This window comes from Marmota monax, unplaced genomic scaffold (genome assembly GCF_021218885.2).
Source record: "Marmota monax isolate L192 unplaced genomic scaffold, Marmota_monax_Labrador192_F-V1.1 WCK01_AAM20220418_F8-fsc00009, whole genome shotgun sequence".
NCBI classification, from domain to species: Eukaryota; Metazoa; Chordata; class Mammalia; order Rodentia; family Sciuridae; genus Marmota; species Marmota monax.
In genome coordinates, this window is record NW_026694710.1 from 11,752,100 (window position 1) to 11,760,206 (window position 8,107).

The 8,107-nt window shown below is 34.8% G+C and overlaps 1 long non-coding RNA gene across 1 annotated transcript; it reads right to left on the reverse strand.

Moving 5' to 3' along the window:
* Positions 1-882: 882 nt before the first annotated feature.
* Positions 883-7,774, reverse strand: LOC124078608 (uncharacterized). The gene is made up of 4 exons (XR_006846959.2): positions 7,410-7,774; positions 6,536-6,774; positions 3,736-3,816; positions 883-1,455 (listed from the first exon to the last, which is right to left on the reverse strand). It is a non-coding gene; the product is annotated as an uncharacterized LOC124078608 (long non-coding RNA).
* Between the last annotated feature and the right edge of the window lie 333 nt (positions 7,775-8,107).

Sequence of the window (8,107 nt, forward strand, 5' to 3'; positions counted from 1 at the left end):
TCTGTGCTACCTTGAGAGCTTGGAAGTGCTACACCATAGGAATAAGAGCAAATGATAAGTAGACGATGTTGACTGATTAAGGTGACATGATCATTTTGTAGCCACTGGTCAGAAGAAAAGTAAGTCCTCTCTGAAAGACAGCACCTTAAAAATCTTTAAAACTTTTGCTGGCATGCAACATCTAATATTCAATTAAGTAATGCTATAAAAGAAAACCAAATGCTTCCCCCCCAAGGAATAAACAAATAAACAAAAACTAGAAAAGCATCTTGAGTAAAATCCAAAAAAGAAAATTTAAGATAATAAGATTAATGTTTGAAAATAGATAAAAAATTGACAGAGAACTTGACAATATGAGAAGAAATAAAATGGAAATACGAATATTAAAAAAGAAAATAAGAGTAAGTATTGAATAGAATTTATAAATAAAAGAGTAAATGCAATAGAAGATAGGATTAGAGAAAGAGAAGACAGAATAGTAGGAAATATTCAGAATGAGGTATAGAGAGAAAAATACAGAATAAAGGATACAATATATAGAAAAGAACACAACAAACTTATAGAACAGATGTATAATAAACTTTTAATTTGAGTCCCAGAGTAAGGGAGAACAATAGAGAGAATGGAGAAAAATTACTTTTGAATAGATACTAACAGATTATTTTTCAAGACCAATTCAAGTCATAAAACCACAGATTTAAAGAGCTTAGAAAACTGAAAATAGGATAAATTTTAAAAAGGCAATCATAGTAGAAAGATTTTAAAATAAGAATAAATAGAAAATCTGAAGCCAAGAGAACAAAAACCACATTATTTGCAAAGGAAAGGTTATAGAGCTAAGAAATATTATTGATTTTTAAATAGAAACAATGGAAAGATAAAGATAATGGGATAGATTTTTAATTGTATACAAAAATAATTCCCAGTCTAGATTTAAAATTTTGTTAAAACATGCTTCAAAAATAAAGGCGAAGAAAGGCATTTCAAACTGTATTATCTTGCTTTCATAACAAATCACACGTTTGATGCCACATATCATTGCAAGCTGATAGTCTTTTCACAATAAAGGTCAACACCAGTCTCATTGTGCTGTAAGCATTGTGGTACGGATGAATTCTGTTCTGTAAACTAAGAGAATCCATTTCCTTCTCTTGTCTAACTTATAGAAGTCATTCTGTGTCTTGTTTTGTGTTATCCTTTCTCCATCTTCAAAATTAGCAATGCTGGACCAAGACTTTCTCAAACTGCCATCCCTTTGGTTCCCTGAGGCTTTTATGTTTCTCTAATTTTCCATGCTCATTTGATTAGACTGAAAAAACATGTGTAATATGAAAGAATCTCCCCTTAAGATGCCTTACCTCTATCACATTTGCAAAGTTTCTTTTGTCCTGAAATGTACACATGAACAGGTTCTGAGGATTAGGACGTGGATATCCTTAGGGGCCATCATTCTGCCTATTACACAAACAAAAACATTGAGAATTGGTTACTAGCAGAATACCATTAAGTTAAATACTAAAAGGAGTTCTTCAGAAAGAGGGGAAATTATTTTAATAACAAGAATAATAATGCAAGTAGAGATAAAATGATTGGAAAAATTAATATATGGATAAGTATTACTTTTTAAAATGTTAACCTATTTTCAGTTATTGAAATAGACTCCAGTCATGTGCTGGAGCCAGCCCACATCAATTGGTAGGGACTTACTGCTTAATGTTCACTAATTTTGAAATCTAGTTGTTCCATGTGTTACCTAAACCATTATCAAAAATTAAATTGTAAAAAATCACAAATAATCGAATTAAATAGCGATGTAGTAGATACACAAATCACAACTTCTGAGTTATTTCACTACATTTCTTTATATCTAAGCTACTGAGACTATTTATATCTAATATACCTCTGTGATGGAAAAACAATGTAATAATGCATGACTGTTCATCTTGTCCCAGCATCATTCAGTGATGTTACATTGTAATTTGGAGTAAATCATTATGAGAGTATTTACACCATAAAAACTGAGCACTACTTGATGTATTGTCTTTACAGATTGTCTGGAAAGTGACAAAGAATGTTAGTTGAACATCTTAGAATTAGCAAGGAAATTTCTCATGTCAAGGTGCCAAGCTCTAACATATATCTTCATTATTTCATTATTATAATGCTCATTAATGTAAGATATTAAACCATTCATGTCATATCTACCTTTTCTCATCAACTACAACCATAGTTGGACAAAGGATGCAAGAGTTTATAAAAAAAAATCACTGGAAGAATTCTGTAAGAATCAATTAGGCTATGAAATTTATAATAGAAAGTATCATATGATATTATTATTTATGAACAGTGCTACTATTACTACTTTATCAGGAGAAACTACAGATGTTCCTTGACTTTTGATAAAATTTGTTCCAATAAACACGTTGTAAGTTGAAAATAATGTTATGTCAAAAGTCGTTTTAATACTCCTAACCTACTGAACATCAAAGCATAGCAACACAATACAGTCCTGATTGTTTATCTGATCTGTAGCTGGCTGAGAGCTGTGGCTGGCTGCTTCTGATCAGAATAATGAGAAACTATCATACCACACATCACTAGTCCAGAGAAAAATCAATAATGAGAATTTAAAGTATGGTTTCTACTAAATGCATGCTGCCTTTATACCATTGTAAAAAACCATCCTAAGTTGGGGAGGGTCTGCATAGTAAATTTGTATATATGCATACATTTTCCCCTGATAACTAATTGTTAAAATTAGTATAACAGTGGTGATGTTTAAGTGTTAGAACTTGCATTGCCTGAGAGATAGTGAAATTATTAATTAAGGTCAAGAATGCAGGATGTAGTTTCTAGGGTGGCCACTAAATGAATATAAGTAGCAAGAAGAAGATAATCATATTAGGCATATCTATTCAGAAAGAATAAGAGAGAGAAGGAATCTCATGTTTTTTAATTTAATGTAATTATTGACATATTTGGAATTAAAAGGATCATCCTACTTGCATTTATTAAAAATTTGGCTCCTCTACATGTGTTCCTTTTTTCTTTCTACTTTCTCTCTGTATGTGGTTAGACTTTTAACAAAATTGTTAGCATTTCTATATATAGATTTGTGGCCTGACTTCATTACATGTCATATTGCATGCCATTAAATATTCTTTGAAACATCATTTTTAATGGCAACATAAAAATCTCATTATATGTACTATTATTTATCCTCTCCCTTATTGGTTGATATTTGGTTTTTATGAGCTATTATGAATAATGCTATGCGGAACATCCTTTCCCACACATTTCTTTGGCAAATCTTTGATTATTCCCATAGGGTAGGTTCTAGAAATATGATAAAAAAGGTATGGATTGTTTTAAACTCTTCATACATATTGCTAATTGACTTTCAGAAAGGTTGTGCTAATTCACACTCCCGCTAGCAGTTAAAAAATGTTCCTTTCTCACTAGTTTCTTTAACATTGAATATTATTACTTAAAAATATCTTTGCTTTGAAAATTGAAACTACACATCTTGTTGACATTAGCATTTGCATTTCTTTGATAACTATGAAATTGAAGTTGTTGTTTTTTGGGGGGTTTATTTTCCAAACTGTGAATTTTTGGCTCATGTCTTTTGTTTTAATTTTCCAAACTTTCCTTCTTTATTAACATTGCCCTTTATTTTCATTTATATTGCTATGGATTGGATGTTTACGTCCTCCCCTCTTCCACAAAACTCACATTGAAACATAATCTTCAGGTGATTTGACCTGGTGGTGGGAACTTCGGAAGGCTCTGCCGTTGTGAATGAGATACCTGCCCCTGTAAAAATGACCACAGAATCTCTCTTATCTCTTCTGTCATGTGAGGCCATTGTGAGAAGCTGCCATCTTTGTATGAGCAAGTGGGTCCTCACCGGACACAGAAGGTGCTAGCATCCTGATCTCTAGAAACATGAGAAGCAAATCTCTGCTGTTTATAGGCTCCCCAGTTTATAGTATATTGTTATAACAGATCAACAGAATAAAATGTTCATAATGAACCATCAGCCCACAGAATTGCATATAACAATATTAATCAATTCATTAAATATTCACTGAGAATTACTAGCTTTTAGACTCATGGAAGGTCTAAAAATATATAACACACCATGGAGCTCATAAACTTGGTAAAAAGTTGTTTATTCATTTAATAATCTAACCCAATTTAGAGTGAAGAATATTACTAATGGCCAAATATATATCATAAGCAATAACCATACACACCAGGAAATATATTATTTGGAAAGTTTTTTTTTTAATGGAGTTGAGTATTTATTAAGGCCTGAAGGAAAATGTTGTATAGATTGAGAGAAGCCAGCTAAAAATGAACGGAAGGATGTCTCAATGTGTGTTCGTGGATAAGCGGAAAGAGTGGAATCTGTGGCCTGGTGCTTTTAGCAAATGAGTATTTGCCAAGATTATTGGAAATCAGTGGTGAACCAGACATGGATCTTGATGCTTCCCCATCATGCAACAGCCTTTGCTCCCTTTCCAATCAAAATGCATTTCAAGACCCACCACTGAGGTGAAAAGCAGCAGGAAGACAATGTTGAGCACCAGGATAAGATGGCACTGTGCCCACAAGACCCAGTTCTCTCTCCAGTGATTTTAGTGCCAGCGCCCAGTGAAGGAGGCTGGGGAGACTTCCTGGGGCAGATGACATACACACTAAAATGCTCTAGAGGTGAATAAATGAACCAGGAGATCAGAGGGCCTCTGCCCACCACAGGTGGAAAGGACAAGTGAGTCTTGAATTTAGGATTTTTATAGACTTCTCTTGGCTGGTATGTTTCCTGAGCAATTTGAACATTTTCCTTCCAACCCCTTCTGTTCTGTTTAAAATAGACAACAAAAATAATTATAAACATTCAAATTACAGGGGATAATTTCAAAAGCAAATCACTTAAAGCTTCCTCTTAATTGGTACTGGACTTTTCCTCCTGCTTTAAATAACAGGAAAATAGGTCAAAACATACTAAATGACTGTCTTGGGGCACTGGAGAATAGGCCATGCAGCACCGAGGAGGAAAATAATTGATATGAATTCTCCCAGCTTTACTGTAAGGTAGGAGAGAAGCACCAAGCCCAGCACTACAGTCTCACTGAGAAGCATCAAGCTCAGCACTGCAGTCTCACTGAGAAACACCAAGCTCAGCACTGTCATCTCACTGAGGGGAGGATAAAAACATCAGAGGGACTGTTAAAATACTAAGTCAAAAAATGTCACTCATTTTCTCCAAATAGCTACCCACAGCAGTTTTCAGTGGGTAATAAGATCCACTTTGAGGCATCATTGGGAGAAGAGAAATAAGAACACACATGCTTCACCCAACAGCCACCATGTAGAAGGAATAGAATCCAGAGTAGGGAATGGTTATCATTTCCATCATTAAAAAAATTTAATTCACTACGACTTACAGATTTTTTACAGTTTACAATTATAAATTATAAATCACCTATAACTTTGCCTCCATACCAATCATGAGCTCTAAGAGGAATGGTTTGTCTTTTATTCATCTGGATCCCCAACACCTTGACCTCCCCAGGGCAGGTTTTATGTGCTTAAACAATATTGTTTCTGAAAGTGTCAGCGCCTTTGTGATGTTGTGAAACTTCAAATTCTAGATGAGTTTGTTGGATGGGGGATAGGTAATATTGTTTTTCTTTCAGCATCTTTTAAATTCGGTATTAAAAACCACTATACTCTCAAGCTGGATTGCCCAGTTAGCCCACATGAATGATGTCTACATTCTGGGGAGGTGGGGAAGAGGTAGAGCAATCAAAATCTGAAATACTGTGTCAAAAATAAATTTCTTCCAACTCGACATGTTTGTGAGGCACCCTAGATGCTGGAGCCCCCGTTGAACTTCCTGCTTGATGTTCAGCCACCTTTAATACTTCTCCATTATGAAACGGAAATACATTGTCTCCTCCTCCTCATGGGGAGAATGGAAGCTTTACATTTTCAATAGAGTGGTTTATAAAGGAACATTTTAGTAGTGCTTTATCTCAAATAACATATACTTGTGTTAGCCTTTAAGCTTGTATCCATCTTCCATGCCACATTTTAAATACAGATTTCAAATCAATGCCATTTCCTCCCTACTCATTCTTTGCTTTTAGAGAAAACAAAAATTCTCTAACATAAAACTGTAAATAGCCCACAGATAGGGAAAACCAGAAGTCCTCAAAGAAAAAAAATAAGGTGAGAAAATTGGTTTTTAGCCTCAAATACTTTTCCACATGACAGATGGGCTCCATATTTGAAAGTTTGAACTGAAGAAGTCAGCAGGGCCTGATACCCCCTGGACCAGTATGGACAGTACACTGGGAGACTCAAGAGGCCACAGGGGCATCTGGCACAGTGATGGCTGGGAGTGTCAGGAACAACCGGAGTGGTCAGAGTTAGACCATCAGAACTCATTTCCTAGCAGAAGAGATGCTCAGGTAAGCTCATCTGGAGCACTTTGCTATCCGTTGAGCTCAAGGGGCACACTTACCATGTCAATGGGAGATTTTAACTTTATTGGTTACTTGGTTAGAAATGCACCACTTAACTCAGCCCTTCTGGTGCTGGTCAGACATGATTTCAGAGCCTCTGGTGAGACTTTGGAGTTGTAGACATGGAGTAGGGTTCAAGGATGGCGAGGTTGTCTGTTGTGCACACCACTTGTTAATAACAGTTGTGACAAAGCATAAAGTTGAATGACTCTAGCTTAGGGGGGCAGCCTCCAAATGCCTAAAATGATAAAGTAAAATAACACACACACTTATATATATTTTGGTCTCATTTCTCATCATATATTTAAGTACTTTCAGAGACATCAAAATTTCCTTCATAATGCAAATATTAACATTTAAAATTACAACTGTTAGATCATGCTTCAAATTTTCCCAGTACAATGTAACTATCATAATGACTAAATAGTTACCACCATTCATTTAAAATACATGAATGGTTTTAAATATAACAGCATTAATTTTGCTTTTCAAACTAGTATTTTTATTCTACTTCCTCTGAAAAATTTTATCCCAATTTCATGTGTTTTATGCTTGGGAGGAATTTATTGATTGCCTTGCCATACTTTTCTACAATAAACCACACACATAAATTGAGATTTAATTTTTTAAATGTTTCCTGTAACCATAAGACTGTTAAGTGTTAAAAATATCTTTCACATTGAGTTATAGAATTGGCATGTCATTGATCAAAACAACATATTATGCTTCAAATTTGATTCAAAAGTATTAAGCATCAAAGTAATATTTTATTGGATAGTCATCTCTTAATGAGGTCTATGTCCTTTAATTCTTTCATTGGCCCATAGGTCTATGGATGGATCTCACTTATTACTAGAATTTTCACACAATTACCTGCTCCTATTTTTGGTTTTTGTAGATATAAGTGCTGAGAAATCACATTCCTATGTCAGTGGATGGAAACTGAAGGGGCAATGTCACTCAAGTCTTTGATCTTCTTTGGCAATATATGTTCACGTTCACACAGTCACCAGGCATCATCAATTATTTTTAATCTATTAGCTGACAACTTGATTAGTCCTTCTCAATTTTGCTGAAAGAAAAGATTTGGAAACCACCTTGACTTTCAAAAAAGATCTGTCATGTAATCTTTAGTCTTTCAGTTTTTCAGCATCTTTACCAGTGTATGTCCCTTGGTTTGGTGTCACAGAGGTTTATGCACTCCAGGACACTTTGCCAGAGGGAGATTCTAGTTGGTGAGAACTATTCCTTTCTTACCTAAAGTAGAAAAAACTGACTTTTTTTTTCCCAGAAGAGGTGGGAATTTTAAAAACCCTGCTTTTTCTCTTCTCAAGAGATTAATTATAAGAAAGAATAACCACAGAAGTTGGAAACTCAGAAATTCTTGGAAAATATTCAAGTAGCAGTGGTGGGCGATACATGAAGCAGAGTTGCAACAGGAGGCATGCTCTAGGGTAGAGTCCTGCGTTAGCCATGTGTCATGACTGACTGGGTAGAAAGTCTTCCATTGATTACCATCCATCTCCTTTATTCACATATTGGGTGGATATTAGTCACCTATGAGATACACA